Raw genomic sequence first — 25,017 nt, forward strand, 5'->3', positions numbered from 1 at the left:
AGCTTTAATATGCCAGGTAGGGCAAGGGTTGAGAAGACACATTGCTGATCACATTGTTAATAATAATAATAATAATAATAATAAAATATTTATGAGTCGCCTATCTGGCTGAATTAACAGCCACTCTAGGCGACGTACATCAATACAATAAAATACAATATAAAACAATGAGGGCCACAATCAATAAATTAGACTAAACACTACCATTCTGATTAATAACAGTATTAAAAACTAACCCACCCCAGGGATACCATAGGCCTGCCTGAACAGCCAGGTCGTCAAGGCTCAGCGGAAACCTATCAGGGAGGGGGCATGGCGAAGGTCGAAACGAAGGGAATTCCAGAGGGTGGGGGCCACAGTCGAGAATGCCCTCTCTCTAGTCCGCACCAGCCTCGCTATTTTAACTGGTGGGACTGAGAGAAGGTCTTGTGTGGCTGATCTCGTCAGGCGGCATAATTGGTGATGCTGGAGGCGCTCCAGCATCTTTAAACATTGTTGCAAGCACCTTGTCCATATCATCAGGCCACATCAACTGAAACTGATTCCAAGAAGTTGCAGCAAAAATTGCACTGAACCTCAGTGGGGACTACAGTGAAAGTGGCTGTGGCATCAAGATTGCTATGGAGGCAAAGAACTTTACCCTCAAAGGTCCTTGCAGACAATTCACAGTGGGCTTCCAAAGGGTCTAAAATTCCATTTCCTGGAGTAGATGTTAGAAGAGCCCAGAAAATACAAAAAAAGCTCCACTGGATGGCTACTTGAGGATGCAATAGAGACAGAGAAGTGGGCCTTCTTTGCTGCCATCACCACCACACAGTAGGTACAGTTATGGTGTTTTGGCCTTCCTTGATCATTGTCCATGTAGTTTAGGGCTGATGGGAATTGGACTCCAACAACTTCTGGAAGGCAGCTTGTTGGCTACCTGTGCCATAGCCCATCCTTCTGGACTCAATTTGTTATTTCATAATTTCTCCCACATCAGTGACAAGAATGCCAAACATTGCAAGTAGCTGTGTTGGTGCATTAGGTGAAAAAACCCAGAAGGTAATACTTTTATCAGGACCAACTACAATGTGAGCAGACTTCCACGTTCATTAAAATATGTAACAGGCTGGATATCAAGTAGGGAAAATAGAAAGATTGCTGGGTATGATGAAAAAAGTCATCACCTGCAATTGTCTAATGATGTAATGAGGGAGATGTTCTGCAGATTCAATGACTTTAAGTATGGGCTAGCCAAGGTGGTTCCCTCCATTCTTTTGGACTACAACTCCCATCATCCCTGACCATTGGCCATGGTGGGGTGTGTGTGATGGGATTTGGAGTCCTACAGTATAGTTGCCTTAAGTCAGGGGTAGCCAATGTGGGACCCTCCCTATGTTGTTGGACTCTAACTCCCATTAGCCCCGTGCAGCAGAGCCAGTGGGCAGGGATGATGGGAGTTATGTGTGTTAATCCCCTTCCTCTGCTGCCACCATCACTGCCTCTCCTTGTGATCTCCATTGAGCGATGATAAGCTCCTCAGGCAGGGACTACAGTCTTTTTGCTTGTATTACCCTGTAAAGTGCCACACACACCAAAATGGTATTGTAAAAATTCATCATCACCACTTCATGGGCAGGTGAGATATTAGATAAGGCTTATCTATTAGATATTAAGGAATGGGCAGGTTCCTTTGGGGATGTGGTGCTCTTCCTCAGGAACGTGGGGCTTTGTGTAAGAGAGAGTTGTCGTTCACGCTCTCCCTTTTAGCCCCAGGCATAATAGGGAGATCCCTTTCACATCATGAGGACTTAGGCTCCATCTGCACTAGACAGTTAAATCAATATCATACTACTTTAAACAGTCATGGCTTCCCTCAGAGAATCCTGGGAACTGTAATTTGTTAAGGGTGTTGAGAGATACTGGAGACCCTTATTCGCCTCACAGATTTACAATTTTCAGATTGCTTTAACAACTAATCCCAGAATTCCTAGCTCTGTGGAGGGGAATAGGGCTCTCTAACAACTCTCAGCACCCTTAACAAGTTACAGTTCCCAGGACTCTCTGAGGGGAGCCATGACTGTTTAAAGTGGTATAATAGTGCTTTCAATGTATAGTGCAGATGGGGCTGTAATCCTCACCACTTTCAGTTCACATATTGGGAAATGGAAGTTCTGTATCTGAAATGCCATAGCTCTGTGGCTTGTTTCTGCTGCTCCCTTGCAGCTGGGTCAGTGGTGTTGGCTCTAGTCCCTTCTGTGTCCTGCCAGGGCCAAGCCTATCAGTGGGTAGAGTGAGGCAGGCACCTCAGGCAGCTGATTTTGGGTATCATGAAAGGCCTGCAAATAATGCTATTTATTATTGTTCTGTTTTGACTCTCAAGGAAAGGCACTTGTAGCATTTTCTGCCTCAGATGCCAAAGCAACTTGGATACTGTACTATGCACCTTGACTTGCGGATACCATTTGCTGTTCCTCCTCAGGCACCACAGTGCCTTGGCCTGGCTCCACCTGACCCATCCTGCAGCAAAGTCACACTTCTGAAGGCAAGGACATCACTTTCCCAGCTTCATCAACTAATTAATCTTTTTTTTTTTTTAAGTCTTTAAAACTCTTTTTCTGCGCAGGATACAAACCACACAAAATCTCCCATGTGCAGACATCTACATAATATCTTCCAGTTTTTATTAAAAGGGCAGAATGTACGCCCCTCTGTGTCCCCCAAACTGGTTTTTCCATGCAACCTTTGATACAAAAGAAAAGTTTATTTCTTTCCTCCAGTTCACATGACACAGCAGGTTAAAACGGTGGTTTAAGCATCGCACATTTCAGGGTTGACTCATGCCTGCCTCCGTGCGGACAGGAAACTGTGGGAGGGCGGGAAAGCGTTTTTGACTCCCTCGACAGGTGAGGAAAGTGTGTTGAGAAAGAGCGATTTCTTTGCAAAGCTTTGAATCTGGTTTCCTTTAAAAGAGGAAGCTTCTCTGAAGCGAGGATGGCGAGGTGTGTGGGGCCAGGAGTCCCGTGACAGAAGCCACAAGCACTCCCAGGGGTGCCTAGTGAGGTGGTGAAGATACGCGGAGAGGAAGCCAAGACTCAAATGTGGTCCTGCAAGTGCCTGCCTGTTTCTCTCGGCAAGGAGAGAGACAACAAGGCACTGGAGAATTATGGGAGAACGGGCCAAAGCCACGTCCCTCAACACTTTCTTGTGATCTGGGAACAGATTTTTTTTTAAATCTCTCTCTTGCTTTTCCATCCACTAAAACATTAGTTTTCAAGTGTTCAGACTGGGGGTCCACCTTAAATTTGTAATATCTATGACAACATGGGAAGCTGCCTTATACTGAAAGTCCCTCCAGACTAGTGTTTTACTGTGGGTATATTCTGCAACCTGTTTTTAGCACAATAATAGTGCATTAGTGGTGGATACTTTCTGCTTTAGTTTGTTCTGCGGTGCTTCCCCAGTGCACTAACACATGATTGCTGTCTGGAGGGGCTATGGTGCAACAAAAGCAGAACTAAAATAAACCAGAATGTTTGTGGCACAAAAAGTTATGGGATTTCAGCAGGAAGTCTCCTATCTCCTATCTCTCAGATAGGCACCAACGGGTAGCTTTGGGAGATGAGGTATCAGACCCTTGGCCTCTTAATTGTGGGGTGCCACAGGGCTCTATCCTCTCTCCCATGCTGTTTAACATCTATGTGAAACCGCTGGGGGCCATCATCAGGAGTTTTGGGCTGAAGTGTCACCAATATGCGGATGACACTCAGCTCTATCTCTCATTTAAGTCCTCACCAGAGTTGGCTGTGGATACCATGTCCAAGTGCCTGGAATCCGTAAGTGGATGGATGGGAGAGAACAGGCTGAAGCTGAATCCCGACAAGACCGAGGTGTTGCTTGTGGGAGACAGAGGAAGGCTGGGTATTACGGACCTGATGCTTAATGGGGTGAGATCACCCCTGAAGGACCAGGTCCGCAGCCTCGGGGTCATTCTTGACTCCAGGCTGTCCATGGAGGCTCAGGTCTCGGCGGTGAGTCGGGCAGCTTGGTATCAGTTACATCTGATACAGAGGCTGCGACCCTACCTTCCTGTTCATCTGCTCCCACGGGTGATACATGCCCTGGTCTCCTCTCGCTTAGACTACTGTAATGTGCTCTACGTGGGGTTACCCTTGAACACGGTCCGGAAGTTACAGCTGGTACAGAATGCGGCGGCGCACTTGATCAAGCGCAGCCGTCGCCGTGATCATATCACGCCAGTATTAATAGATCTTCACTGGCTGCCAGTTGTCTACCAGGCCCAATTCAAGGTGTTGGTGTTGACCTTTAAAACCCTATACGGTTTCGGCCCAGTTTATCTGAAGGAGCGCCTCCAGAATCACCAATTATGCCGCCTGACAAGATCAGCCTCTCAAGACCTTCTCTCAGTCCCACCGGCTAAAACAGCTAGGCTGGTCTGGACCAGAGAGAGGGCATTTTCGGTTGTGGCCCCCACCCTCTGGAATTCCCTTCCGTATGATCTCCGACATGCTCCCTCCCTGATAGGTTTTCATCAAGCCTTAAAAACCTGGCTATTCAGGCAGGCCTATGGGATTAAGGAGGATTAATTTTATGATGTTTTAATTGGAAATTGGTTTTAAATTGTTTAGGACTGTGGTTTGTTTTTGTATATGTATATTATGTATAGCTTTTTGCTATTGTAAGTCGCCTAGAGTGTCCAGTAACCTGGACAGATAGACGACCAATAAATAAAATTTATTATTATTATTATTATTATTATAAGTTATAGGATACAGACAGACAGGAAATGAAGCAGGATGACTGCCTCAAAATTTTTGCTGGCATAAACGGTATTGAAAATAGAATCGCCTACAATCACCCTGATCAGGGCCAGCGCCAGGTATAACTGGGCCCACAGTGCCCGAACACATCCCACCTACCTCTCCTGTTGTTGTGAATGCCGTGCACGTTGTGTGCTCATGCCTACCATCAACCAAGATGGCGGCGGGGACATTAACCCCTTAGGGAAGCCCCTGCCACCATCTTGGTTGATGGTAGGCATGCACACACAGTGCGCATGACATTCACAGTGACGGAAGAGGTAGGTGGGGTGTGTGTGTGCAGGCTTATTTAAGCCTGCACTGTCTGTTTGGGGGGGGGGGTCTGGGAGCTACCTCTCCTTGATCCTTGGCAAGGTAGGGAGCCACTGCTGCCGCAGATCACAGAACAGGAGCATTACCCTCCCAACCTAAGGAGGCCCCCTTTAGGGGCCTCTCTGGGCGGCAGGGGCCTTTAACCAGGGCCCAACCTGGCTGCCTTCTGGTGCTGGCACTGACCCTGATAGCATCATAAGCACAAACCATCACGAATGTGCAATAAAAAGGACATCTGGAGGGGCCCAAATATTTTATGCCAGGATTTCAGGCCAGAAGGTCTCTCAGTTCCTGAACATGCCAGCTGCAGTGAGCCTGAGCAGGAACACCTGCAAGACCTCCCTGAGGAGGAGTGGGAGGTGGGAGCTTAGACCTTTTGAGGGAGGAATCTGAATTGGCCTACCCCCACCCGCAGGTGTTAGGGCAAGGACACACATTCCCTCAAGGTTAACCCATTCCCTCATGGGTAATGTTTCAAGCCAAGGGTCACATTCCCTCAGTGTGATTGCCCCAGAACGTTTGCATGCACAAGCCATACTGAAAGCAGTGTGACCGCCCCAACAGCGTCAAGAGCACAAATAATCAGGAATGTCTAATAAAAGGGATGTCTGGAGGAGTCCTGAGTCAGACCATTGTTTTTTCTAGCTCAGTATTGCCTACACCAAGCGTAGCCAATACAGGGCCCTCCAGATGCCGTTGCATTATAGCTCCCATCATGCCTGACCATTGGCCATGCTGGCTGCCTGGGACTAATGGGAGATGGAATTCAGTAACATCTGGAGGGCACTATGTCGGCTACCTCTGGTCTACACAGACTGACAGCAGCTCTCCAGGGTTTCAGGCAGGGGGCTGACATTTCATCTGAAGATGAGCACTGCTATTGATGAACATAACAAGGGCCCTCCTGGATCAGGCCAAGGGCCCATCTGATCCAGCCTTCTGTTCTCACAGTGGCCAGTCAGATATCTATGGGAAGCATGCAGGCAGGACCTGAGTGCAACAGCACTCTCCCCCTTGTGATTCCCCAGCAATTGGTATTCAGAAGAATAATGCCTGAATCCTACTGTGTTCTACTGTTGAGCAAGAACTTAGCCATTGTGGCAAGATTCTCAGGCTAAGTTCTGGAAAGACTTGGATTAAATGTTAGGAAAGGAGGTGCGATGAAGGGGGGAAGAAGAAGAAAGCATGGATGTTCCAAGAACAGAGAAAACACAGACCAAGCAGATATTATGGCCTTGTTGTTATTGTTGTCATTGTTGTTAATATTATACAGCCACAAGAGTGGCTTTATAGTGTAGCCAGCATGGAGTTTTCTCATTCCGCAATGTTAAATTGAAAATACATCCATGCCGTTCTGCTGCTTCTCATAAGGTCATTTCAAAATAAATCCTTACAAAACCTATAGTCCTGAACTCAGATACACTTGCTTAACAACCCTCTAAGTTTTTGTGGCACTACACAAAACACTCAGTGAGAATCTAGAGTTCAAAGTGTAAAACAAGAGAAAAAAATTTAGACCCCTTTTGCACTTTTTTCTGTCAGTGGTCTCATAATTTGTTGAAATTAATTAAAAATCATCCATGTTCACAGAGTACCTGTAATCCTATTAGTGACCTTGCCCCTTCATCTTGTGCAGTTTAAAGGTTAAAAAAATGCATGGCTGATTTTTAATTAATTTAAGAAATTTAACATTGGAATCTATGATAGCGCAGGCATGCTCAGTAAGACCCAACTGTCAGTGTTCTAAAAACTAACCGCTGTTTCGCTTGGCTAATCAGGTGGCCACACCCATGCCAGATATTTATTCCACTTTAGACAGTCATGGCTTCTCCCAAAGAATCCTGGGAAGTGTAGTTTGTGAAGGGTGCTGAGAGTTGTTAGGAGACTCCTAGTCCTCTGACAAAGCTCCAGTGGCCAGAGTGGTTTAACAGCCAGCCCCTCTTCCAGCGACTGTAGCTCTGTGAGGGGAATAGGGTGTCTCCTAGCAACTTTCAGCACCCTTCACAAACTACACTTTCCAGGATTCTTTAGGGGAAGCCATGACTGTCTAAAGTGGGACAAAGGTCTGGTGTGAATGTGGCCAGGGACAGCTTTGGTTTAAGTTTGGGTGGGAGACTACATGAGCCTGACGTATAATATAAAAGTGGGGAAAACCCTGAAAAATAATGATACTGTTCACAATGTTTTCCTTTTGGAAAGGAAAGAGGCTTTCCCTCTGCCCAGTGCCCACCTACCCAATCTACTCCCCTCCCTCCCCTCCCTCCCCTCTTCTCCCCTCCATCTGCCCTCCACCTTCCTTCCTACCCCTATCCTCTTCTCCTCTCTCCCTCCTCCCCCTCCCTGCCCCTCCCCCAGGTGACTTTCAGCTATCCTACACATGATTGTTAAGGAGTAAATCCCACTGAACTCAAAAAGCATGCAAATGATCAAACCTACCCTTCCCTCCTCCTCCCTCCTGTTCCCTCCCTCTTGCTCCTTTCCTACCCCTTTCTTTGACCCTGCCACCCCTCCCCTCCTTTCAATCCACTCCCCCCTCTTCCCTCCCTTCCTCCTTCCTCTCCTCTCTGCTTCCTGCCTTCTCCTCCTCCCCCATGGTCAGTTTGACATATCCTAAGCATGATTTGCATGGGACTAAATCCCATTCAACTCAATGAATATGCAAATGATCAGATCTGCCTTTCTCCTTCCCTCCCCTCCCCCCTCTCCTCCCCTTCCCCCTCTCTCTTTCCCCTCCTCTCTTCCCTTCTCCTCCCTTCTTCCTCCCCTCCCCCTCTTCCTTCTTCCTCCTCCCCTGCCCACTCCAGTTGTCTCTTCCTTCCTTGTGGTCAGTTTCATCTATCCTAAGCATGATTTCACAGGAGTAAATCCCACTAAACTCAATAAGTGTGCAAATAATCAAACCTGCCCTTCTCCCCTCCCCTCCTCCCTTGCTCCTCCCCTCCTTCCTCCTCCCTTCCCTCCCCCTCCCCCGTGGTCAGGTTCACCTATCCTAAGCATGATTGCAGGGGAGCAAATCCCACTGAACCCAATAAGCATGCAAATGATCAGTCCATTTGCATGAAACTTGCATAGGATCCCATTTCTTTTCACCCAGGTTAAGAAGCAGAGAAATTCTGCAAGGCAAAAAACCTTGCAGTTTAAGAACGTACCTATAGCCAACAGATATTTCTATCAAACTTTAAGAAGCAGGGAAATTGGGCAGCTGTAGTGAATGCACCAGGGGAGCTGGAGACCTGACCTCCTCTCTGGGATTTTGTACTGCCCTACAAATTTGTAAAAATGCAAACACAATTGGATTGGTCTTTCACAGTCCAATCCACTCCCTGTGTAGCTTGGAAGAATTTGGTAACATGTGCCTCTGAGCATATATGGTGAGTGGTAGCTATTAGTGAATTATTATTATCATTTAAAAGGAAATCCTTCTAAATGCACTGCCTATATCATCGCTTCTCTCCTCCATTGTTGCCACATGGCAGGCTCTAGGTGCGCTAAATCAATACTGACATATCTGTGAACTTCTCCTGTGTTGCCCACACTTGGGCTGGGCAGGCTAGAGTTCCCAGCAGTGTTCCACTAAGTGCTTTGCACGTTGCAGCCATAGATACGAGGGTATTTCACCCAGGCCTGAGTTCCACAGAAGGGCAAGTGGTCTTCTTGAGTCTCCATAAAACACCTCTGACATTTTGCTTGTTCATTTGCTTGCTTGCTCTCCCACTTCCTTTCAACCTAGCCATCCTTTAACTCCCCTAGGCCACATACACACCAGACATTTATTCCACTTTAAATAGTCATGGCTTCCCCCAAAGAATCATGGGGAGTGTAGTTTGTGAAGGGTGCTGAGTGCTGTTAGGAGACCCCTATTCTCCTCGCAGAGCTACAGTTTGTCAGAGTGGTTTAACAGGGATTTCCTCTTCCCAGAAAACTCTGACAATTGTAGCTCTGTGAGGGGAACAGGAGTGTTCTAACAACTTTCAGCACCCTTCACAAACTATATCTCCCAGGATTCTTTGGGAGAAGCCATGACTGTTTAAAGTGGAATAATAGTGGAATAAATGTCTGTGAATGTGACCTTAATTACAATGCCAAGGCTGAGTCCTAGAACATAATAAAGAAGCCCAGTGCTTCTTACTAAAGGGCCTTTCAAGATACAGTAGTTTTGCATGGGGTGGTGATGAGGATGCCCACTCATTACTAATTTGCCTGGCACCTTGGAGATGCCGTGTCCTTTCCTTATGAGGATTGCTGTTTCTGAGCACCCCGCCTGTATTTAATATGAATGCTGGTGGTGGGTGGTGAGGGCTCTCAGACTGCAAATGGCTCATCCGCAGAAAAACAGTAATGCATAGATTGCTTGACAGGAAATTCCAGGTAATTCTGGACAATCTTTTATACCTTTTTTATTTGTCAGATCAAATATCCATAAAGTTTCTTGTTTTCCAGGATAGAAGAAACTCTCTCTGGCACCAGCCCTCTTGCGGTTAAGCATGGAATAAAGTTATGAAAGTTCACAGTCCCACAGCCTTTTCAAGGCACTAAGGCTGCATACACATGACATTTTATTCTAGAATCAATGGAGTACTTGTAGTTTTCTATACAGTCCACACATAAACTAGATCTACTGCATATTTTTTGCCCCTGAAAAGCACTTCTTGAGAAACTGGTTTCGTTCTGAAAACAAAAATACATTGTGGATTGATTCTGCATTACCCCACAGTTTGTCCGTTTCATAACAGATGTAGGCAGTCCTGGCAATGGGGGTGGGGTGTATCCATACCTGTCTAATGATGTGGTGGGTATGTACCCAGATAGGAATTAGAACGTCCTTCTTCATTCACCTGGGGCATGTGCAGAAAGGAAAATGTGTGGATAATCTAATCAAGAGGACGTTCTTTCAAATGCATAACACATAACCACATCCACCCTGGTGGACAGCAGGTTGTAGATCAATCTAGATCGAAAGCAGCTTGTTGAGGACCAGCATAAACAATTCTGGACTGATAAAAACAACATTTCTCCACTACATGCAGGTTAGTGTGTACACATCCTATGCCTGACAGCCAGACGTGCTGGTTTTCATGGCACGACACTGAAGATGAGTATAATAAATAATACTCAGAGTCTTTCTGACAATCTTACCTCTTGTTAATTGTGTAGGTCAGGGATGAGCAGTTTATGGGCCTCCAGATGTTATTGGAGCTCCAGCCAGAATGGCCAATGTTTCGAGATTATGGGAGCTGTAATCCAACAATATCTGGAGGACCATAAGTACTGACATACATCTTTTGCTCTTCTGCATTTGTGGGCCTGAGAAGACAGCATAATATGAGTGCTTAGCACTAGCCTCAAACCGGTGCTGTCAAGTGCCAAAACATGCGCCACATTGGTAGTTCTTTGGAATCTGGAAAACCTCCCAATACAAGGTGACTGATATGCTTCCAGCAAACCTGTTTTAATTCTCCACCACCATCAAAAGTTAATTTGTTAACTTGGTCATATTGTTATACTTCTTTCACTCACTCACTCACTCACTCACACACAGACACACACACAGAGAGAGAGAGAGAGAGAGAGAGAGACTGCACACATCCTGTGTTTTGGGTACAGAAGTGATGGTTTCTGTAGATACATTTATTTTATCCCTGCTCAGACTTTGTAGAACCCATCTCACAAAAGGACAGGTGAAACCACAGCATTCAATTGTGGTTTGGTCTAAAGATCAGTAAGAAGATGGTGGCTTTCAGTTTTAACTCATAGGAAGGTTGTAAACTAAAGACAGGGTACATGAAGTTCATACTCCTGATCTGCCAATTTAATTTCACTTTAGGGTTGCTAACTATATTGGACATAGTCACAGCCACACTGTACATTAAAAGTACTCTCATACCATTTTAACAGTCATGACATTCCCCAAAGAAAATGGAACCAAATGTACTTCTAAATGTGTACACAGAATGTGGTGTGGAGGGGGCATAGATGCTGATGTGTCACCATCAGGAGGGGCTAACTTGTGTGGCTCAGTGAAAACCCCCTCCCATGCGTTTTTTGAACTGAAGTCATGAAAGATGGTCAGTTAACGCAGGGTATATGAACTCCACCTTTGGAAATGCTGGAATCTCTTGGGGACATGCTGCAGAAATGTCTTCAAAAGTATTTCCACACCATCAGGTGTAGAAACTAGTTGAAAACAAACCGCCAAATCTCTGGAATTAATTTTTTGTAAGTTCTCTGCAGAATTACAGGGATTGTGATGCTGAGGATCAGGTTTGCCTAGAAACTTGATCCTTTAACCCAGGTATGTGTGCTAGGCATGAAAATGGAAATGGACTGCCTTCAAGTCGATTCCGACTTATGGTGACCCTGTGAATAGGGTTTTCATGGTAAGCGGTATTCAGAGGTGGTTAACCATTGCCTTCCTCTGAGGCTGAGAGGCAGTGACTGGCCCAAGGTCATCTAGTGAGCTTCATGGCTGTGTGGGGATTTGAACCCTGGTCTCCCAGGTCGTAGTCCAACACCTTAACCACTACTTACTTACTAACTAATCCATTTGTGCAGTTGGGACCTACTTTTTCCCCACTGGTAGAGGCTGTACTTTTAAGGGTTTCCTGGAAGGAATAAATTCAACAGGTATAGCATTCCTCTATTTTTCTATGCTGAGGGAAGAATACCACCTGTTGGTTGGAATGGGGAAGAAATTAAATCCAGTTCACATTTACAAAGGAAGCTACCTAATTCACACTTTCTGCAACAATATGCAAACCGAAATAGCCATCTATCAAAATTGGCACTTCTTTGAATTTTGCAATAGTTCTGTAGTAATGTGTATAAAATGCATAAAGGGTGCATAGAAATGCATATGTTAGTGAAAATAACATACATAAATGCATTGTGTTAGGGAAAATTGGTTCACAAAAATGTGTATATTAGGCAAGATTGCATACCAAAATGTGCCTGTTGGGAGAAATTTGCACTAAAATGCTGATGAGGCCTTTTATTTAAAAAAAAAAAAGCATGGTGATGTGGAAATGTGGAGAACTGAACTTAGGACTAGAAGAATGAGAAACAGAGAGAAACCAAAATTAACCAATTTGCTCATCCTTACCTGTTAGATTTCCACCTAGCACACCTAGTTAAAGGCATAAAAAGCTACACCCTTAGGTCTGCCTTAAAGCCTGGGTATATATCACTAAGTTGCTTGGGAAGCTCTTTTGAGGTTTTACACTGGTTATGAGTTTAATATAAATGTTAGAAGACCATTCAGATGAGGCAGGTTGCTTTTACCTTCACCTCCCTCATACTCCTCCTTGGTAATCTACATGAAACCTCTTGACTCACACGCTTTGCCCTTGCTGGAAACCTTGGCGAGGCAAGTGAAAAGTGAGTAATTACAAGTGAAATTGCAACCACTGTGGTGGCTTTGAAGTATTATCATGTGATTTAGGAAAACAGAAGGGTCTTCTCATCATGAACTGGATTATGTGTTTACAGAACCAGCACCAGTGAGCAGGCTTGCTCACTTCATGACCCAAATGCATCACAACCCTATGTGTTGCAGCATGGCAGGTGCCTGATGAGCTCCAAGGCTGGCTTCAGGTTTGAGGGGTCCCTCGGTCAAGTTGCTGTAGCGGGTCTCTGCCTCTGCTGGTGGGATTAGCTGGTGGATCTACCAGGTGGCAGGAGCAGCACTGTTCTGATCAGTGCCAAGAGGCTACCGCTTTAATTCCTCGTAATGTCTCTTTGTAGCAAAAGACCTATTGAAATTTAGACATCCATCAGACACGCTTTCTCAAAGAAACTACATATGTGGAGAAATCATATCTGGCTTTGGTCACGCTTGCCTTAGTTTCATCCAGGCCAGACTACTGCAATGCTTGCAATGCTCTGTGTTAGGCTGCCCTTGATGACAGTCCAGAAACTGCAACTGGTGCAAAATGTGGCTGCCAGAACATTGGTTGGTGCTTGATAATCTGAGCAGAATGTGCAGATTTTACAGCTGTTGCACTGGGTGCCTGTTGGCTTATGGGCCCAATTGAAAGTGCTGATGTTGACCTTTAAAAAGTTGAACAGCACAGAGTGGGCACTACTTTCACATATATCAGATGTGGGCAGTAGTGGCTGGTGAGGGGCATGGGTGGGGCTCCGTTGCAATACAGCATGTTGTTGCTGCTGACCCAGAGGGAGAGGGGGAGGCACAGGGAGCTTGGCAGGGTGCAGAGCGCAGTGACAGAGCCAATCCAGTGCTCCTGCAGCAGCACACTACACTCCTTACTCCTCGCCCCTTCCCATCTCCCTCTCTCTGAAGGCAGTGCCTGTCCTGAGGGCCAGATGTAGAGGTATGGCCCCTGGTCCTGAGGTCCCCCTCCTCTGTATTATAGGATTGAGCTGTAAATGCCTTATTTTACAAGGGAAGACACATCGTCATAGTCCTTTAGTGGATGCCTTATTCCCACATTCAGTGTTGCTACAAGACCCAAAGTCTGCCTCTTTTTCTTCACGCCCATGTCTTTTTGATCTGGAAGTTCCACCTCTTTAGTACCTCCCCCAACCTTTGCCAAGCTGGTGCCCTCCAGATGTTTTGCTGGCTGGTGGCTGATGGGAGTTGCAGGGCCAAAACATCCAGAGGGCAACAGCTTGGCAAAAGCAGCCCTAGCCACAGCCTCATGCGAACGATCCTTTACAGCACTTCTCTTTGTGGGTTCTTGTCTCTTTCTTCTCAAAGATTAGTTTCTGGCAAGCCTGCTTTGCCACAGGCACTGGAACGGGTTATCTCCTTCACACCATCTGGCCAGGGCTTTGTGCTGGTTTGTTGCGCTGCAAGCCACAAAAGATCTTCAGAATCAAGTTGAGCAAAAGGGGGAGGAGTAAAGGAGTGGGACCACAACTAAGGGTGAGGAGAAGCCTCAAGAAGGCACCCCAAGGGGCAAGCTGCACGTCAGACACAGAGGCACATAAAGATGCCCAAGCGGGTTTGTTTTTTAAAATGAAAAGCAGCCTTGAGAGACTGGATTTTAAGTGGAGCAATGGGATGGGATGGGGGAAGGGCTCCTTAACTTTCCCCCCACCCCCACCATTTCCCTGCTCAAAATGACCCCTCCTAAGCTGGGTTCTAAATACGTTTTATGTATCTCACATGAAGTATGGTTGTTCCCCCTTTTAAGGATTAAAAAAAACCCCTCATATTGGCAGGGTTTTGGGTTGCCAACTCCTTTCTGGGAGAAGCTTCTGTGTCTTTGACAGGAAGGGACTCAACAGATGCACTGATGTCACCAAAGCTTCAGTTCAAGGTGGGGAAACTACAGCTGCTGAACTTTTCAATCACACAGCATAGGAGCCTCTGTCGGAGAAAGGAGCTGGCAATCTTTCTTGTCATACTGATAAGGTGTTGGGGCCCAAGCTTGCCAAAAGCAACCATCTCTGACCTTGGATCCCTTGCCTCTTCTCCCAGGTCAGCAGACAGGGAGGGGGAGGGATTGTTGCAGTTGTTGAATGATCATGGAAAGTCACTAATTGCATGATCATAGTCACTCTTCTTCTACTTCTTCAGTATTTGAGGTTGGAGACAGATGGGGTCCATCACCAGCAGCAGCAACTGGAAGGGGGTTTAAAAGAGGGACTGGTGTATACATAACTATCCTATCTTTGCTCTCAGATAAACAGGTTTGCCAAATTTTTGTATTAATTCAAAAACCTACCCAGCCTATTTAACCCGAGGTGACACCAGGGCAAAAAACAAAAGTGTGTGTACACTATAGCAAACAAAACCTCTGTCAAATCACTCTTAAAAGAGTCTTAAACTGCCTCCAATCTCAGATAGCTGAGCTGAGATTATAAATGCTGTTTCACACATTATATGGTCTTTGCAACCCATGTTTGCCACTGAGACTCTGTTCAACAGGAAGCTGTGGCCTACCCCTGCTCACTGACAAGATCAACTACGTATGTGCTTCTAAACATTGGTTGCATTCAGTGTTATGTTTTAAGGTGTCAGGGCAAGCCCAAGACATTTTGCTGCCTGAGGTGAAGGACAAGATGGTACCTCCACCATTCTATGTGCAAAAGCTGACTGGGCTAGCAGCTGAATCTTATTTCAATACTGGCAATGGGAAAGTGTTTCCCACCATATCTGAGGGCTGCAGGCTAGTTATTGGGGTTCAGAACAAGCTATGTGGCACACACCTCTGTTCTCCAACCAAAGGCTACAGCCAAAGGGCTGATATCTCTCCCCAGTCTCTGCCACCTGAGGCAGTTGCTTCACTCTGCCTGATGTTAGGGCTGACCCTGGGATGTGTACAGACGAAATGCTCTTGGATATGGCACAGTCACAATTAAGCACACTTAGATTTCATTGATTTTAATGGAGAAGCTATGCACCTGTTCAAACTTCAATGGGATGTAAAAGTGCTTAATTTTCCCTGAATCATGTGCCTTGTGTGTATGTATCTGTTCTGTACCTTACATTAAAAGCAGTATGTAAACAGTCATGGCTCCCCCAAAGAATCCTGGGAACCGTAGTTAGTGGCAGAGAGTTAGAAGACTTTTATGCCCCTCACAGAGTTACAATTCTCAGAGTGATTCAATGTTACCAGGGAACTCTGAAAACTGTAGCTCTGTGAGGGGAATTGGGGGCCTCCTAACAACTCTCAGCACCCTTATCAAACTACATTTCCCAGGATTCTTTGCAGGAAAGCATGACTGTTTAAAGTGGTATAATACTGCTTTAAATATAAGGTGCACATGTAGCCATAAAGTGTGAAGTTTAGCTGTTTTTCTCATTAGTGAGGTACAAATGTTTGCACAGTTGATTTAGTCAATCATTTTTGTTAGCCGCTGTCTCATCTTCCTTTGTTACTGGAAGTCTCTCTTTCTCTTTCTGAATTGATGCCTCACTAGGGTTGTCAGGTTCATGGCCTGATCCTGATCCTGTATCTTTAGGAGAAGAGAAAGTCAGCCAAGCACAGGTGTTCTTGCAACCCTGTAATGGGAAAAACCACAAGGTAGAATTCTCCCTTCCCCCTGCACAACTTTTAAAAATACAGAAGACCTCGTGGTTGCCAGGCCCAGCCTCCAACCATCAGTCCTACAACTACAACTTCAATCAGTCCTAAGAGCATGACAATGGTGAGAGATTATGGGAATTGTAGTAAAAAAACCTGGAGGGTACCATGTTGGTTACCCCTGCTTTACAGCTCTTAATGACTCAGGACTTGTGTATCTTTATTCATTCCTTTACTGTATTAAATTTGTATTATTTTTATTTTTATTTATTACATTTGTATACCGCCCCATAGCCAAAGCTCTCTGGGTGGTTTACAACAATTAAAAACAAATATACAAATTTAAAAACACTTAAAAAACCAATTTAAAAACAAATGCTAAAATGCCTGGGAGAAGAGGAAAGTCTTGACCTGGCACCGAAAATATAGCAGTGTTGGCACCAGGCACACCTCGTCAAGAAGATAATTCCATAATTTGGGGGCCACCACTGATAAGGCCCTCTCCCTTGTTGCCAGCCTTAGAGCTTCCCTTGGAGTAGGCACCCACAGGAGGGCCTTTGATGTTGAGCGTAGTGTACGGGTGGGTTCGTGTCGGGAGAGGTGTTTCATCAGGTATTCCTCCCAAAGGAGCCCAGGGTGGCAAATCCCAAAACGTTAGAACAGTGCAATTTAAAAATCAAATAAGAACATATTTAAAACAATTAAAAACCATCTAAAACATTTAAAAACATTTAAAAGCAATCAGCTGCCCTCACAGTTCTTAATTTAATGGTTGCCATGGCCAGTATCTCTCAGCCATCAAATACCTAGGTAACTAGGAATGTTTTTACTTTTCTTATGAAAATCAGTAATGAGGGAGACAGGTGCACCTCACCAAGGAGGGCATTCCACAAACGGGGAACCACCACCGAGAAGGCCCTGTTCACAGGTCAACAGCAACCAGAAGTGACACCACCAACAAAGCCTCCCCTGCCAATCATAGGGGCCAAAATGGTTGATACTGGGGGAGTCACTCCTTTAGATACTTAGGTCCCAAGCTGTTTAGAGCTTTGTACACTAATACTAACACCCTGAATTGGTCTTCGTAGCTCACAGGCAGCCAGTGCAGAGCTTTCAGGACACATTGTCCCATCCCGGGCTGCCCATTAACCAGCCTAGCAGCCACATTCTACACTATCTGCAACTTTAAAGACCATCTTCTCCCATATGAACCCCTTTTCATGCTTCAATCATGATCCAAGGCTCTGTTTCAGATTGCTTGCCACTATAAGGCAACTTAGAAGTGGCTAGGGCCTTTTCTGTTGTGGCACCCACAGAGGGACGGATAAATGTGTCAAAGTTAGTTTCCCTCAATTTCTCATTTCTCCAGTCTGAAGTTCAGTTCTCCACATTTCCATATCATGAAAAGTCATGAAAATGTCCCCTAATATACATATTGCATGCAATTTTGTCTAACATGCAGTTATTCAACATTGTAGTGTGAATGTCTCTGAATATACATGTTTGTAGCAATTTTGTCTAATATACACATTTTTGCAAGGCAATTTTCCTAAATATAATGCATATTTGTATGTTATTTTTGCTAATATATTCATTTTTATCCACACTTTACCTTCCTAGTATACTGATTTTTGTGCACATTATTTGGCTGGAGAACTAACTGCATTGTGAAATTTGGAGAGGTGCGAATTTCAAAAGATGGCTGTGTTTTGGTTCACATATTGTTTTGGAACGTGCAAATTAGGTAGGTTGAAGTGAACTAACTTTCTTGCCCATCCCTACACCCACCCTGTGGAATGCCTTGCCAAGTGAGCTGCATCAAGTCCCCTCACTGTGGTGTTTTAGATGGCTGGTGAATACATGGCTGCTTAAGACCTTCAGTTTAATATCTTCTCTATGGGGTATTCTGATGTTTTAATTCTGATGGCTGCTTTGTCATTGTTATTGCATCCTTGGTTTTTTTATGCTATCATTTAGATTTATTTGTCAGTCAGTCAAAGTTTATTGCCAGGCCATAGGCCATCACAACATACAAATATAAATTAGATAAGCATAAAATCATGTAAAACCAAGTTAATCGGAGGTTAAGAAGAGGGAGAGTAAAACATTCATCAAAATAGCCTATACAAAATTTAGAGCCTTAGACAGTAAAACTAAAGTAAAATTGAATATACATACATGGAAAGAGTCTATATAATGTTTAAAAGCCTTGATCAATAATATATTTAGCCCTCAATTTTTGTGCCGCAAGGGCAAAGTGAGCCACCTTGTAGGTAACCCTATAATCAGTATCGGACAAAAGATAAAAAACAATTTGGGATACCCAGTCAGGCCCTTGGAGATTGGGAAGGGGGTTGAGAAACTGGGATCTTGGGTGGGCATAAAGGGGGCAATCCAGTAAATAATGTAGGAGAACTTCCACCATTTGAGAATGGCATACACATAGCCTCTGATCTCTCGGAATCTGGAGATAACGGCCAGTCATAAAGGCATTTGGCATCGTCTGAAATCTCAAAGACGTAAAGGCATGTCGTAAGTAGACCAGGAGGGGGAGTAAAAGATAGTTTGCAATGGAATGGTCTTTTTTATATAATCCAAACCATGGCGAAAAGTTGGAATTCAAAATTGCTAGGTTATCCATCCATATACAATGTTTTTGAATCTGATTACGAAGTTCAATCTTATCTGGTAGGGAGTTTGACTGATTTGAGATATGATAATGGAGCTGTATCATTCGCAGTTTTGAGCTCCAAAACCTGTCCTTAACAGCAATTTCATGGCACGCCTTCACTATTATCCTGGGAGTTGCGTTAGTTAAGGAGGACCAGTATGTTAGCAGAGATTCGTGGATACAGGCGCTGACAGGAAGTAAACCCACTTCTGCTCTCATCAGCGCTGATGGGGTGCCAGGAGGTAGATTCAAGAGCCGTCTTAAAAAGTTGTTTTGGACAGCTTCTAATGAAGAAAAAAAGGGGATCGACCAACCCCAAATAGCAGCCCCATAAGTAATCTGTGAAAGAACCTTATTCTGGAATATTTTTAGGGCAGGAGCAATCAGGTGACCCCCCTCAGTTCTGTAGAATCTAAGAATTGCCCCAAGGGATTTTAGAGCAGTAAGTTTAACGGCCGCAAGGTGTTCTTTCCAAGAGAGAGAATCTTGGAATAAAATCCCTAGATACTTAAACGAGCGACATTGGGTTATTGGATGCTCCCCTATGGCCCACCTATGTTTGGTAGATCTTTTCCCAAAGACCATTGTCTTTGTTTTATGGTAGTTGATCTGTAGAGATTCTTTTTTACAGAAATCGTCGAGCTTAGACAAAAGCCTCCTTAGGCCTATGGGAGTAAGAGACATGAGGATCATGTCATCCGCAAATAATAGGATTGAGAGTTTTCTCCCACCTATTGATGGTGGAAAAAATTTTGGGCCCATCAATTCAACAACTATGTCGTTTAGGTATAGATTAAATAGGGCCGGAGCTAGAGGACAGCCCTGCTTTACACCCTTGTTTGCCTTAATTGGTTCCGTCAAATTATTACCCATTCTAATTCGGAGAAAATTGTCAGAGTAGATTTCTCTGATTAGGTGTAAAAGACGTTTGTCTATATTGGTGTTAGCGAGCTTGGCCCATAAACGGTCTCTGTCAATAGAGTCAAAAGCTGCCGCCAGGTCAATAAAGGCGGCATAAAGATGTTTTGTTGGGCCTATCATTGACTGTCTCGCTATAAAATGAAGAGTGGCGCAATGATCGATAGTGCTCTGCCCTTTCCGAAATCCCGCTTGTTCTGGATGAATGAGTAGGTTGTCAGCTTCCCACTCCTCTAGCTTGAGCAGGAGAAATTTGCTATATAATTTGGCACCTACATTGAGTAGACTAATGGGCCGATAATTTTTAGGATCTTGTCTCTCTCCTTTTTTAAATATGGGGATGACAATGCTCTGTTTCCATCCCTCGGGCATAATGCCCGATTCATTAATCTGAGTAAACAAATAATAGATTTATTTGTTGGTTGAATTATAGATTTTTAAAAAGTTTGTTTTTTAATTGCTTTATTATTGTTATATGCCTTCAAGTCGATTATGACTTATGGCAACCCTATGAATCTTATATATATATATATTCATAGGGTTTTCATGGTAAGCAGAGGTGGTTTACCACTGTGTTCCTCTAAGTATTCCCAGGGATTCCCAGACGGTCTCCCATCCAAGTACTAACCAGGCCTGACGCTGCTTAGTTTCTGAGATCAGACGAGATCCGGTATGTTCAGGGTTGTATGGCTGAAGGCTTTTGATGGCTAACTGCCTTGAATTTCTTTAAAATATTAAACAATACGATATGCAATGATTCTCCCACACTTTATGGAGGATATACTTGTTATATGACATGTTTCTTTTAGCAGAAATGAAACTTGTATACTTTATGAAGTCCTCCCATTCCCACAGAAGTTTTTTTTTCTTTCCTTTTAAAAAAATATTGACTCAACGTATGAGAACAGCAATTGACCAGTTTAGCATTTATTTAAAAAAGCAAAATACAAATCTGCAGAATGAGGAAACGTGCATATACACGAACGTGTGAAGATCTCCACCCCCTTGCAAAGCAGGACTTTGGGAAAAGTCTACACTACAGACTTAAACTAGTTTAACAGTCTTCCCCTCTTCCCAAGGAAGCTTGGGAATTGTAGTTCTGCAAGGTTCAACTAGGCAGGGATTTCTAATGGAGAATTTTCAACATTACACACAAAACTACAATTTCCAGGATTCTCAGAGGGGATGGAAACCAAGACAATAAAAGTGATATAATGCTAATAATGTAAGTTAGGGCTTGGAAATCCATCACAAGAGGGCTGATGTGAATCCCTCTTGGAATTAAAAACAAATTCAGGCGTCAAGGCCCAACACCAGTAGAGCCATGTTTTAATGCCTGCAAACCTGCAGCAGCAGCTGTGCGATCAATTCTTCAGTAGCACACGAATCACTTGCCTGCTTCAGATAACCCTGAACCACTTCAACCCCTCCTTGAGAAGTAGTTCTTGTTTGAGTCAAATTGGGTCAGCAACACTTAGCAACAATAAGAGAAGTCGAACAGCCGTGCCTTTGTGAAGGAGACCGAGGAAGAGGTGTCACTGTCTTTACCCCAAAGAAGGAACAGCTTATTAACACCTTCCCCACATTCTTAATAATGAAACAGGCCTTTGCACTGTGTGGGTTAGGGTGGTATGTTCCTCCCCCACAACGAGCATAAAGAATCAGCCACTAATTAAGTTCTAATTATCCCAGGCAAGTTGATTTCCATTAACACATCTGATTCACAAGCAGGTGTATGACGCCTTATTCTTAAAGAAGTCTTCATTAGCGCTGCCCCTCACCTTTTTCCAGAAACTTCCACTGAGGTGGTAGGGGAAGCCATCTTGCCAATTTAACCACAGCAGCCTGGAACCAGCCAGTTGTTTTGATACAACACCACCCCTTGGCCTGGGTTATTTGAGACATTTGCAAGACTGTTATTTTTGATAAGTATTGGGAAGTCTTCTTTTACTATACTGGAATTTTAGATGGCTATTTGGGGACTGTCCAAACACTACAGTCAGTTTCTGCATCAAGTGTTTATTAATAGCTATAAGGGCCTGGTGCTATAAGCCTAAAAGGCAAAAATCCCCATCCTCTACCTGTTTCAGCTATGAACAAACAACAGAAGGATATGCTTGGCTTAATACTGAGAAAGAAGGTGAGGTTCTGCTAAGGAGACACTCCAGAAACTTATTCTACAGTTTTTTAGACTATGTGGAAATCAGCAGAAAAGATATATCCTGGAAGAAACTGGCAAACTTTACATGTCACACCTTTGATACATTAATGCACCTTTTAAAATATATGTGTGTTCTTGATATTGTGCGCACTGCAATGTATGTTTACTTAGAAATAAGTCCTAATGTGTTCTGTGAGGCTTGCTTCCTTGTATGTATGTATTTATTTGCTTTAAAAAAATTGCATATTTTTCAAGAAAAATTCTTCCCAAAACAGTTTACAAGAAGTTAAATTTAAAAGCTTATAAAACATCACAAAATCTCAAAATAATGTTTCAGAACACTAGTAAAAGCCAAGAGGACCAACACAAATCCAGCATAATGTAAAAGTGTCATAAACAAGGCAAGGTACTGATTCTGCCATTCAAATCACATTAGTTGTTAAAAGCCACAAGGGTGTTTAAGGCTGTAATTGATGTAGTGCGGTGGTTAGGAGACTGAACTATGAATCAGGAAGTCCCCAGTTTGAATCTCTCCTCTGCCATGAGCTCACAAGGTGGTTTTAAGCAAGCTGCTTTCTGTCTCTCTCTGAGACTCAACTCCCCCCCTATTTGCAATATGGAGAAATAATAGTAACAACCTACCTTACTTGGGGTTATTGTAAAGATTACATCTGGATAAAATGGGAAGCACTTTGAATACTTGAACTTGAAATGCTAAGTATGCTAATCCTGTGCACATTAACTTATGCTCAGTGTGGAAATCATATCCAAGTAAACATGTTTAGGATTGCACTGTTAGCAATAGGCTATAATTCTAACCCCACTTACCTGGGAGTAAGCCCCACTGAATTCAATAGGACTTCTGAATATACATGTTTAGGATTGTGCTGCAAATTAATGTTTTTTTGAATAGAAGGGGTATAGGAAAAAACCGAGCCTATCTGCTTCAGAGGAGGGTAAATGGAGATAATTTGTACTTATTTTATATATGTATATATTTAACCATGTACTATTTTATGGCTGCAGTGGTTAAGTGGGTGATAGTCAACATTAGTCATATCGGATTAGACCTATTGAAATCAATGAATCTACTCTATGGCATGGTTGGATATCACCCAATGTTTACAATTTTAGCTTTTCTAAGATTCTGTTTATTAGTTTCAAGCTATAATCTGGCATATTTTTCTTATTATATTGTTGCTAAATTTAATAAATTATCTTTTAAAAGTTGGGTTAATAACTATTGCAAAGGGAACTCATTTGTTCTTAAATGTTCCTCAATAAGTAACTGTAAAGCAGCAAGCAAATTTCACGGAACCACATTAGAAAACATGTTTTGTGCCTTTAATAGCTACGTGCCAGGCAGTAATACAACCCTAAGCCTCTCCTGGCATAGAGAAGTCTGTACCTGTTGGACTTATGCCTGCATTGCATCTGTTAAAGCTGCAGGGCCTTGGGCAGGGAAACAAAAGTGGCAAGCCTTTTATTGAACAGTAACTCTTTAAGAAATGAACAAATGTAGATTTTTCCCTAACGTTACTGCTCCATGCTGGGGAAAATGCCACTTGTTGATTTCCAGTCACAGAAGCTTGTGGCAACCTATTATTATCATGCTTTTAATGCATCCTGGAACTTTTAAGTAGTCCATAAACACAGCTTCATATTATTATTATTTTCATATAATAGAATTAAGCAACTAAAATGTTTTATAATAATATGAATAATCACCCACAGCAGAGAACTTTTTTTTTTAAATCTAGCTGGAGAACGTTGAAACAAGAATGACTTCAGTTGTTTCTGGAAACTACAAATGAATGGATGCCTGTCATATGTCTACACAGATGCTGTTCCACAAAACAAGCACAGGCATGCAGAACCCCCTATTCTGAGTTTCCGAGGAGGAGGCTTTTGATATTTTAGGAATTTCATGGAGAGACTCACTTGCAGAGCGCAGCAAGGGACAATTTCTCAAGTAACCTGGCCCTGAGTTGTACAAGGCTAACAACAAGAAGTTAACATCTATATAGCAGTTTAGAGCTATAGATCCATTATTTAAGTAATCCTTACAACAGTCTTGTAAAGTAGGGCAGTATTATGCTGGGTTGGCAATATCAACTCACAGGACTGTTTGTTTCAGATTTACTGTGGTACTTTTCACATGGTAGTAACCTTAGGACAAAAAGAGGTGTGTGTGTGTGTGTAAAATAAAAATAGGACAGTGTAAAAGGGGAAGGAAAGACTTTCAGAAGAACTTAGGAAATTCAGAGAGAAGAGATGACGAGATGATGTACCTAATTTGTCTCGGAAATGCTATATTAGTTTGTAATGTGTCTCTGTGTTTTTATAATTATGGAAACTAATAAAAAAATTTAAAGTAGAAGAGGCTATGCAGGGCCAGCACCAGGCATGACTGGGTGGGCACCATCCTGCCTGGGCCCATGGCACTCGCCCACACGCCACACCTACCTCTCCCATCGCCTCAGTGTGAATGCCATGCACGTGGCAGGGGCTTCCCCAAGGGACTGATGCCCCCGGCTCCATCTTGGTTGATGGCACGCATGCATACTACGCTACACGCGCACATGCCTGCCATCACCCAAGATGGTGGCAGGAGTGTCAATCCCTTAGGGAAGTTTCCACCACCATCTTGGCTGATAGCAAGTATGCGTGCACAGTGCACACAGCATTCGCTACAACAGGAAAGGTAGGTAGGACTGCGACCAGGCATCTTCGGCCCACACGGTTTGTAGGGGGGGCTCACAATTCTCTTTCTGTGATCTGCAGCAGGATCAGGAGCTGATGCTGCTGCAGATTGCAGAACAGGAGCGCTACCCGCCCATCCTAAGGAAGGCCCCTTGGTGAGAGCCCGACATGGCTGTCCTCTGGTGCCAGCGCTGAAGCTATGAGACATGGGCCTGTAGTGGACAGCCAGTTAGAGATTTTCACAACTAGACACAAATGCAGATTTGCATGTGCAGCATCAATGTTTTATTAACGCTGCTTACAATTTGAATTGTGGTTAAGCCTGGGGTATGATTGATTAATTAAGGAAATGTATACCCCGCTGTTCTGCTGAGCTATGGGGAGAGGGTATAGGTCAGTGAAAATGTACCTACTTTGCATGCAGAAAGTCTCCGGTTC

General features: G+C 43.8%; 1 long non-coding RNA gene across 2 annotated transcripts; it reads left to right on the plus strand.

Moving 5' to 3' along the window:
* Positions 1 to 12,381: 12,381 nt before the first annotated feature.
* On the plus strand, positions 12,382 to 24,382 carry LOC133366218 (uncharacterized). 2 transcript variants are annotated; one of them, XR_009758368.1, is made up of 3 exons: positions 12,382 to 12,509; positions 17,747 to 17,870; positions 23,637 to 24,382. It is a non-coding gene; the product is annotated as an uncharacterized LOC133366218 (long non-coding RNA). The 2 variants fall into 2 exon arrangements; XR_009758367.1 differs by lacking the exon at positions 12,382 to 12,509 and adding an exon at positions 16,166 to 16,250.
* The last annotated feature ends 635 nt before the right edge of the window (positions 24,383 to 25,017 follow it).

This window comes from Rhineura floridana, chromosome 11 (genome assembly GCF_030035675.1).
Source record: "Rhineura floridana isolate rRhiFlo1 chromosome 11, rRhiFlo1.hap2, whole genome shotgun sequence".
Lineage (NCBI taxonomy): Eukaryota > Metazoa > Chordata > Lepidosauria > Squamata > Rhineuridae > Rhineura > Rhineura floridana.